The sequence below is a fragment of the Oncorhynchus masou genome, chromosome 31, assembly GCF_036934945.1.
Source record: "Oncorhynchus masou masou isolate Uvic2021 chromosome 31, UVic_Omas_1.1, whole genome shotgun sequence".
Lineage (NCBI taxonomy): Eukaryota > Metazoa > Chordata > Actinopteri > Salmoniformes > Salmonidae > Oncorhynchus > Oncorhynchus masou.
The window spans coordinates 101,660,063-101,670,412 of record NC_088242.1 but is presented as its reverse complement, the minus strand read 5'-3'; positions in this window follow the sequence as shown (position 1 = coordinate 101,670,412).

Here is a 10,350-nt window from a genome sequence, read left to right as displayed (position 1 = left end):
TTTACTGTAATATTGTATGGGACAGTACCTACTCATCATACAAAATACATTAGCAAGACTAGCCACCTCCTCTAATTTCCTGGCTCCATCTGCACCTTTGTTTAAGAAACTCAATATTTTGTCTATTTACAACATTAATGTACGCCAAATATGCACTTTCATCAATACTCATACCTCCCAGACAGTTTACCTAAACCCTTCAATGGATTCTACCAGGTCCCAGTTTACCTAAACCCTTCAATGGATTCTACCAGGTCCCAGACAGTTGACCTAAACCCTTCAATGGATTCTTCCAGGTTAATTCTGAAATCCATCTATATAACACAAGACACTGTGGTAACCTTCACCCTCACATAGTCAATTCTCCGTCAGATACAGAGGTACAATACTCTGGAATTATTATCTTCACATTGCCAAAACCTCATAATGCTTCTAAACTTTAAGCAAAGACTCGGAGTCAGCTTGATGAACCAAACTAATCCCCTCCATGTAGCCTAACTCTTGGACTCACACAAACACGTACGCATACACATACATATAAACAAACAAGGTTTTTCTTGTTTACTGAGTATATCATGTACAATTATAATTAACATGCTTTGCTTAACTCATTGAACGAACTTTGTTTGTACTTCTATTAGTGGTGTGGTTTTCATATCAGCCTTCGAGGGATTCTAATTCACCTGCACACTGTTTTAACACTTTTTATCTCTACTCTTTTGTCTTTCACTTATTTTCTTTGGTGGAAATAAATAAATCCTATAACCTATTTATATTTCCACACTATCAGGTTGAAATGTAATACTGTGAAATTGTGGAAATTATGATAATTCCCTTTCAGTGTTTATCTCTGTAAGTTCATGTTATGTCTTTATGTTTTGAGCTGTTTTGGAAAGTCTGTCCGAAATTTCTGTCAGTTGGTCTGCCTGGGGAATTTGTTAATAGACCAATAAGAAAGATAGTTCCAAACCTATCTGCCAATAAGAGCTAGTTTTCAGTTGTTCCCTCCCCATCAGACTACATGCAGAGAGTCCAAGATAAATTTTAGCTTGAGAATTGCTCTTTACTAAGAAGCTATTTTAGTTTCTTTTTGACAATTTTTCTTAAAAACAATCAGAGTAAGGTATGTTACATTTCGTCATTATTACCCAGAAATGATTTGGTATTGAAATAAAAACAGCTGCATTGGACCTTTAAGAAGGGCTCCATGACCAATGAAAGGAGATTTAAGGTCAAGCTGTACAACAATGTTTCTCAGATCTGAGCTAACAGCAATTCAGGAAAAAGGTAACTCAAAACACCCGAAAGACTTTCATTCAAGTCTGACAAAACCATCACTGAATTAAAATGCTGAGAGATGGAGTAGCTAAACTAGTTACATTTACATGTATGGAATTATTTTCCACAAACTATACCGAACAGTGAAAATATTTGGATTTGTCGAAACAATATTTTCTACACTATCTGTAATCTTCATAATTGAGGTGATTTAACTTGTTTACAGTCCAGGTCATTTTGACTTTGAAGATACACAGCACTCGGTCTCCCAGCAGTTATTGCGCAGTAATCACAGAGAACATCTCAGAATCATTAGGAAGGTAATTTTCACTGCAATGCCTCCCTGTTCTCCAAAACCTCTCTGCTGCTATCAGGGAGCACTGTGAGCACTAGCTGAGGCACCACAGACCTTCCCCAATGCCAATGAGTTGGGTGGTGACTAACATACTCACTGACCAGAACCCTATGTCTCTCTATCATCAGTTCCCTATGTCTCTCTATCATCAGTTCCCTTTGTCTCGCTATCATCAGTTCCCTATGTCTCTCTATCATCAGTTCCCTATGTCTCTCTATCATCAGCTCCCCATGTCTCTCTATCATCAGTTCCCTATGTCTCTCTATCATCAGTTCCCCATGTCTCTCTATCATCAGTTCCCTATGTCTCTCTATCATCAGTTCCCTATGCCTCTCTATCATCAGTTCCCTATGCCTCTCTATCATCAGTTCCCTATGTCTCTCTATCATCAGCTCCCCATGTCTCTCTATCATCAGTTCCCTATGTCTCTCTATCATCAGTTCCCTATGTCTCTCTATCATCAGTTCCCTATGTCTCTCTATCATCAGTTCCCTATGTCTCTCTATCATCAGTTCCCTATGTCTCTCTATCATCAGTTCCCTATGTCTCTCTGGATAAGAGCGTCTGCTAAATGACTTAAATGTAAATGTAAATGTCTCTCTATCATCAGTTCCCTATGTCTCTCTATCATCAGTTCCCTTTGTGTCTCTATCATCAGTTCCCTATGTCTCAATCATCACTTCCCTATGTCTCTCTATCATCACTTCCCTATGTCTCTCTATCATCAGTTCCCTATGTCTCTCTATCATCAGCTCCCCATGTCTCTCTATCAGTTCATGTCTCTCTATCATCAGTTCTATGTCCTCTATCATGTCTCTCTATCATCAGTTCCCTCATGTCATGTCTCTATCATCAGTTCCCTATGTCTCTCTCATCAGTTCTATGTTCCCTATGTCTCTCTATCATCACTTCCCTATGCCTCTCTATCATCAGTTCCCTATGTCTCTCTATCATCAGTTCCCTATGTCTCTCTATCATCAGTTCCCTTTGTCTCTCTATCATCATTTCCCTTTGTCTCTCTATCATCAGTTCCCTGACTCTCTATCATCAGCTCCCCATGTCTCTCTATCATCAGTTCCCTTTGTGTCTCTAATCATAATTTTCTCATGTCTCTCTCTATCAATCACATGCTCAGCCTGTCATGTGTATAGTCACTACAGGAATGTATTTATGTAATAACATCATGTTTTTATCTCTGTAAGTTCATGTTATGTCTTTATGTTTGGTACTGGTGTGTTGCATAACTGCCACCCTGAGCTTAACTGGCGATACATTGACAGACATCAGGTCAACAGACATTAAGTCAGGGAGACACCAAGTCAACAGACACCAAGTCAGGGAGACACCAAGTCAACATATACTATGTCAATGGACATCAAGTCAGGGAGACACCAAGTCAACAGACACCAAGTCAGGGAGACACCAAGTCAACAGACACCAAGTCAGAGAGACACTAAGTCAACAGACGCCAAGTCAGAGAGACACCAAGTCAACAGATACCAAGTCAGGGAGACACCAAGTCAACAGACGCCAAGTCAGGGAGACACCAAGTCAGGGAGACACCAAGTCAGGGAGACACCAAGTCAACATACACCAAGTCAACATATACCATGTCAATGGACATCAAGTCAGGGAGACACCAAGTCAACAGACACCATGTCGACGGACATCAAGTCAGGGAGACACCAAGTCAACAGACACCAAGTCAGGGAGACACCAAGTCAACATACACCATGTCAGGGAGACACCAAGTCAACATACACCATGTCGATGGACATCAAGTCATGGGGATATCAAGGCAACAGACATCAAGTCAGGGAGAAATCAAGTCAGGGTTTCACAAATTCGACAAACTCCAAATCAACAGACACCAAGTCAGAGAGACACCAAGTCAGGGAGACACCAAGTCAACAGACACCAAGTCGTTGATGTTTTCTTTTTGTAACCAGGACATATGAAAGCAACATTCACCTCCACAAATGCTGTTTACATTGATATCCTTACTGAATGAAGAAGTTAATAAGGGGACTCATGGGAACCCTCAACTTTTTCAATTAATTTAAGGCGTAAATTCACCTTAAAATATGTTGTGCAAATTACTTAAAGTGAAGGAAACTGAATGGAAAATATCAGTGGATAATTTACTTAAAAGGTGTTTAATGCAACCGGCCCTGAGCTTGACCAATATGTTTTTCTGAAAGTCAAACGTGACTTTTTTTCTGATAGAATACAAAACAACTTGGAAAATATATACAGGATGCACCTGAGTCTCATAGCAAATGGTCGGAATACTTATATACAGTGCCTTCGGAAAGTATTCAGACCCCATGACTTTTTCCACACTTTGTTAGGTTACAGCCTTATTCTAAAATGTTTTAAATCGATTTTTTCCCTCATCAATATACACACAATACCCCATAATGACCAAACATTTACATAAGTATTCAGACCCTTTACCCAGCACTCTGTTGATGCACATTTGGCAGCGATTACAGCCTCGAGTCTTCTTGGGTATGACTCTACAGGCTTGGCACACCTGTATTTGCACACCTGTAGTTTCTCCCATTCTTCTCTGCAGATCCTCTCAAGCTCTGTCAGGTTGGATGGGGATCGCTGCTGCACAGCTATTTTATGTCTCTCCAGAGATGTTTGATCAGGTTCAAGTCCGTGATTTGGCTGGTTCACTCAAGATCATTCAGAGCCTTGTCCCGAAGCCTTTCCTGCACTGTCTTGGCTGTGTGCTTAGAGTCGTTGTCCTGTTGGAAAGTGAAACTTTGCACCAGACTGAGGTCCTGAGCAGGTTTTCATCAAGGATCTCTCTGTACTTTTCTCAGGTAATCTTTGCCTTGATCCTGACTAATCTCCTGGTCACTGCGGCTGAAAAACATCCTCACAGTATGATGCTGCCACCACCATGCTTCACTTTGTGACTGTGTCAGGTTTCCCCTAGACGTGACACTTGGCATTCAGGCCAAAGAGTTCAATCAGACCAGAGAATCTTGTTTCTCATGGTCTGAGTGTCTTTAGGTGCCTCTTGACAATATCCAAGCGGGCTGACATGTGCCTTTTACTAAAGAGTGGCTTCCTTCTGACCACTCTACCATAAAGGCCTGATTGGTGGAGTGCTGCAGAGATGGTTGTCCTTCTGGAAGGTTCTCCCATCTCCAAAGAAGAACCTTGGAGCTCTGTCAGAGTGACCAACGGGTTCTTGGTCACCTCCCGGACCAAGGCCCTTCTCCCCCGATTGCTCAGTTTGGCCTGGTGGCCAGCTCTAAGAAGAGTCTTGGTGGTTCCAAACGTCTTCTATTTAAGAATGATGGAGGCCACTGTGTTCTTGGGGACCTTCAATGCTGCAGACATCTTTTGGTACCCTACCCCAGATCTGTGCCTCGACACAATCCTTTATTTTTTTATACATTTGCAAAAGTTCCTAAAAACCTGTTTTTGCTTTGTCAGTATGGCATATTGTGTGTAAATTGACGAGGAACGTTTTTCATTTTATTTAATCCATTTTAGAATAAGGCTGTAAAGTAACGAAATGTGGAAGAAGTCCAGGGGTCTGAATACTTTCCGAATGCACTGTATGTGAGGTAGAGCTAGCTAGTTAACTATGTCAGCAAGCTAGATAATGTTACAACATGTTAGCTAAGCAGCTGATCAAGTTAGCTCACTGGTGACTGACATGCTTGCCCATTTTCTTTGCAGGAGGTAAGCCACCATTTTGTTTTAATTTACTCATAATCACTTATTATTAAAATTACTGAAATAAGTTACCTTGCTATTCTCCCTAATTCATAGTGATTTAATGAGAGCGCAGTCAAATCTATTAAAAGGAACTGTGTCTTCATTTTTGAATGGTTAATGCTCTGGAATATTCAAATGTAAATATGAAGTCCATTTGAGTGACGCCATCTGACGTAAGACAATGACAGTAGAGGGGTTCAGGAATATGTACTACTCTCAGATGCTCAACTAGCAACACAATGGTTTCCACTTTCACCCTGTCTCTGACATGGAGGGTCCTTTATTATTTTATTTCTTTAACCTAGGCAAGTCCGTTAAGAACAGATTGTTATTTACAATGACGGCCTACCAACATGCAATAGGTCTCATGCGGTGACAGGGGCTGAGATTAAAAATGAAAAATAAATCAAATATAAAACAAAACACACATCACGACAAGAGAGACAACACTACGTAAAGAAAGACCTAAGACAACATGGCAAGGCAGCAACACATGACAACACAACATGACAACAACATGGTAGCAACACAACATGGTAGCAGTACAAAACATAGTACAAACATTATTGCGCACAGACAACAGCAAAAAGGGCAAGAAGTTAGAGACAACAATACATCACACAAAGCAGCCACAACTGTCAGTAAGAGTGTCCATGATTGAGTCTTTGAATGAAGAGATTGAGATAAAACTGTCCAATTTGAGTGTTTGTTGCAGCTCGTTCCAGTCGCTAGCTGCAGCGAACTTAAAAGACGAGCGAGCCAGGGATGTGTGTGCTTTCGGAACCTGTAACAGAATGTGACTGGCAGAACGGATGTTGTATGTGGAGGATGAGGGCTGCAGTAGATATCTCAGATAGGGGGAGATATCAGATAGTGAGGCTTAAGAGGGTTTTATAAATAAGCATCAATTAGTGGGTCTTGTAAAGGGTATACCGAGATTACCAGTTTATAGAGGAGTATAGAGTGCAGTGATGTGTCCTATAAGGAGCTTGGTGGTAAATCTGATGGCCGAATGGTAAAGAACATCTAGCCACTCGAGAGCACCCTTACCTGCCAATCTATAAAATATGTCTCCGTAATCTAGCATGGGTCGGATGGCCATCTGAATCAGGCTTAGTTTGGCAGCTGGAGTGAAAGAGGAGAGATCACGATAGTCTAGATGTAACTTTAGCCTGCAGCTTTGATATGTGCTGAGAGAAGGACAGTCTATCCTCTAGCCATACTCCCAAGTACTTGTATGAGGTGACTTCCTTAAGCTTTAAACCCTCAGAGGTAGTAATCACACCTGTGGGGAGAGGGGCATCCTTATCAAACCACATGATCTTTGTTTAGGAGGTGGACAGAACAAGGTTAAGGGTAGAGAAAGATTGTTGGACACTAAGAAAGCTTTGTTGTAGAGCATTTAACACAAAATCTGGGGAGGGGCCAGCTGAGTATAAGACTGTATCATCTGCATACAGTACATGGATGAGAGAGCTTCCTACTGCCTGAGCTATGTTGTTGATGTAAATTGAGAAGAGCGTGGGGCCTAGGATCGAGCCTTGGGGTACTCCCTTGGTGACAGGCAGTGGCTGAGACAGAAGATTTTCTGACTTTAAACACTACACTCTTTGAGAGAGGTAGTTACCCTACCAGCCCAAAGACCCCTCAGAGACACCAATATTCCTTTGACGGCCCACAAGAATGGAATGGTCTACCATATCAAAAGCTTTGGCAAAGTCAATAAAAAGAGCAGCACAATATTGCTTGGAATCAAGGGCAATGGGGACATCATTGAGGACCTTTAATGTTGCAGTGGCATATCCATAACCTGAGCGGAAACCAGATTGCATAACCAAGAGAATACTACAGACATCCAGAAAGCCAGTCAGTTGATTGGTAAGTTTTTCCAACACTTTTGGTTAACAGGGCAAAATACAAATAGGCCTATAACAGTTAGGATCAGCTTGATCTCTACAGGTTCTTTCCTGTAGTAACACTCCACTCTCCACTCTGTCAGACAGGAACCAGCAGAGTCAATAATAGCTCACTCACTACATTTCTTTACAACCCTCTTTGCTAGCCTGGTACCAGTTGTTTGTGCCAAACATGTTTGGCATGAGAATAAGTGATAGGGAATTACCTTTTCACTTGTTCTCAACTGATATTGACTTTTGGTTGCCTATCAGAGGTGAAGACTGCAGTAACATAATGTTAACCAATACTGTAGTGACAGTACACACATGCTTATTTATGAATATACTATAGATACAGGAGAATTATGGATTAAGAACAAAAAGACAACCAAACGACTGTATATCTACATCTTAATATTTCTATGCTACAGTACAGCTCATTATAACCATAATCATGCAGACAGACACCCTAAACTAACCCTAACCTAACACTAACCTAACCCTAATCCTAATCCTAAACCTAAACCTAAACTAACCTATACCCAAACAAGCCTTCTCAGGAGTGTTGTGCTCAAGTAATAATCTTAACATGTGGATGATTATAATATGTTACAATCATATAATTGTGTAGTAGACTAAAGTATCATAGCATTGTGTAGTAGACTAAAGTATCATAGCATTGTGTAGGGTAGACTACAGTGTCATTGCATTGTGTAGGGTAGACTACAGTGTCATAGCATTGTGTAGGGTAGACTACAGTGTCATAGCATTGTGTAGGGTAGACTACAGTATCATAGCATTGTGTAGGGTAGACTACAGTATCATAGCATTGTGTAGGGTAGATTACAGTATCATAGCATTGTGTAGGATAGACTACATTATCATACTCCAACCCCGGCCAAAAGCTCCGCACCCTCATACTACTCCTCCTCTGTTCCGTGGGGGATGTGGAGGTAAACCCAGGCCCTGCATGTCCCCAGGCACCCTCATTTGTTGACTTCTGTGATCGAAAAAGCCTTGGTTTCATGCATGTCAACATCAGAAGCCTCCTCCCTAAGTTTGTTTTACTCACTGCTTTAGCACACTCTGCCAACCCTGATGTCCTTGCCGTGTCTGAATCCTGGCTTAGGAAGGCCACCAGAAATTCTGAGATTTCCATACCCAACTATAACATTTTCCGTCAAGATAGAACTGCCAAAGGGGGAGGAGTTGCAGTCTACTGCAGAGATAGCCTGCAAAGTAATGTCATACTTTCCAGGTCCATACCCACACAGTTCGAACTACTAATTTTAAAAATTACTCTCTCCAGAAATAAGTCTCTTACTGTTGCCGCCTGCTACCGACCCCCCTCAGCTCCCAGCTGTGCCCTGGACAGCATTTGTGAATTGATCGCCCCCATCTAGCTTCAGAGATTGTTCTGTTAGGTGACCTAAACTGGGATATGCTTAACACCCCGGCAGTCCTACAATCTAAGCTAGATGCCCTCAATCTCACACAAATCATCAAGGAACCCACCAGGTACAACCCTAAATCTGTAAACAAGGGCACCCTCATAGACGTTATCCTGACCAACTGGCCCTCCAAATACACCTCTGCTGTCTTCAACCAGGTTCTCAGCAATCACTGCCTCATTGCCTGTATCCGCTACGGGTCCGCAGTCAAACGACCACCCCTCGTCACTGTCAAACGCTCCCTAAATCATATCTGCGAGCAGGCCTTTCTAATTGACCCGGCCCAGGTATCCTGGAAGGATATTGACCTCATCCCGTCAGTTGAGGATGCCTGGTCATTCTTTAAAATTAACTTCCTCACCATCTTAGATAAGCATGCTCCGTTCAAAAAATGCAGAACTAAGAACAGATATAGCCCTTGGTTCACTCCAGACTTGACTGCCATCGACCAGCACAAAAACAATCTGTGGCGGACTGCAATAGCATCGAATAGTCCCCGCGATATGCAACTGTTCAGGGAAGTCAGGAACCAATACATGCAGTCAGTCAGGAAAGCAAAGGCCAGCTTCATCAAGCAGAAATTTGCATCCTGTAGCTCTAACTCCAAAAAGTTCTGGGACACTGTAAAGTCCAAGGAGAACAAGAGCACCTCCTCCCAGCTGCCCACTGCACTGAGGCTAGGTAACACGGTCACCACCGATAAATCCATGATAATCGAAAACATCAACAAGCATTTCTCAACGGCTGGCCATGCCTTCCTCCTGGCTACTCCAACCTCGGACAACAGCTCCACCCCCCCGCAGCTACTCGCCCAAGCCTCCCCAGCTTCTCCTTTACCCAAATCCAGATAGCAGATTTTCTGAAAGAGCTGCAAAACCTGGACCCGTACAAATCAGCTGGGCTTGACAATCTGGACCCTCTATTTCTGAAACTATACGCCGCCATTGTCAAAAATCAAATCAAATTTATTTATATAGCCCTTCGTACATCAGCTGATATCTCAAAGTGCTGTACAGAAACCCAGCCTAAAACCCCAAACAGCAAGCAATGCAGGTGTAGAAGCACGGTGGTTAGGAAAAACTCCCTAGAAAGGCCAAAACCTAGGAAGAAACCTAGAGAGGAACCAGGCTATGTGGGGTGGCCAGTCCTCTTCTGGCTGTGCCGGGTGGAGATTATAACAGAACATGGCCAAGATGTTCAAATGTTCATAAATGACCAGCATGGTCGAATAATAATAAGGTAGAACAGTTGAAACTGGAGCAGCAGCACGGCCAGGTGGACTGGGGACAGCAAGGAGTCATCATGTCAGGTAGACCTGGGGCATGGTCCTAGGGCTCAGGTCCTCCGAGAGAGAGAAGGAGAGAATTAGAGAACGCACACTTAGATTCACACAGGACACCGAATTGGACAGGAGAAGTACTCCAGATATAACAAACTGACCCCAGCCCCCCGACACATAAACTACTGCAGCATAAATACTGGAGGCTGAGACAGGAGGGGTCAGGAGACACTGTGGCCCCACCCGAGGACACCCCCGGACAGGGCCAAACAGGAAGGATATAACCCCACCCACTTTGCCAAAGCACAGCCCCCACACCACTAGAGGGATATCTTCAACCACCAACTT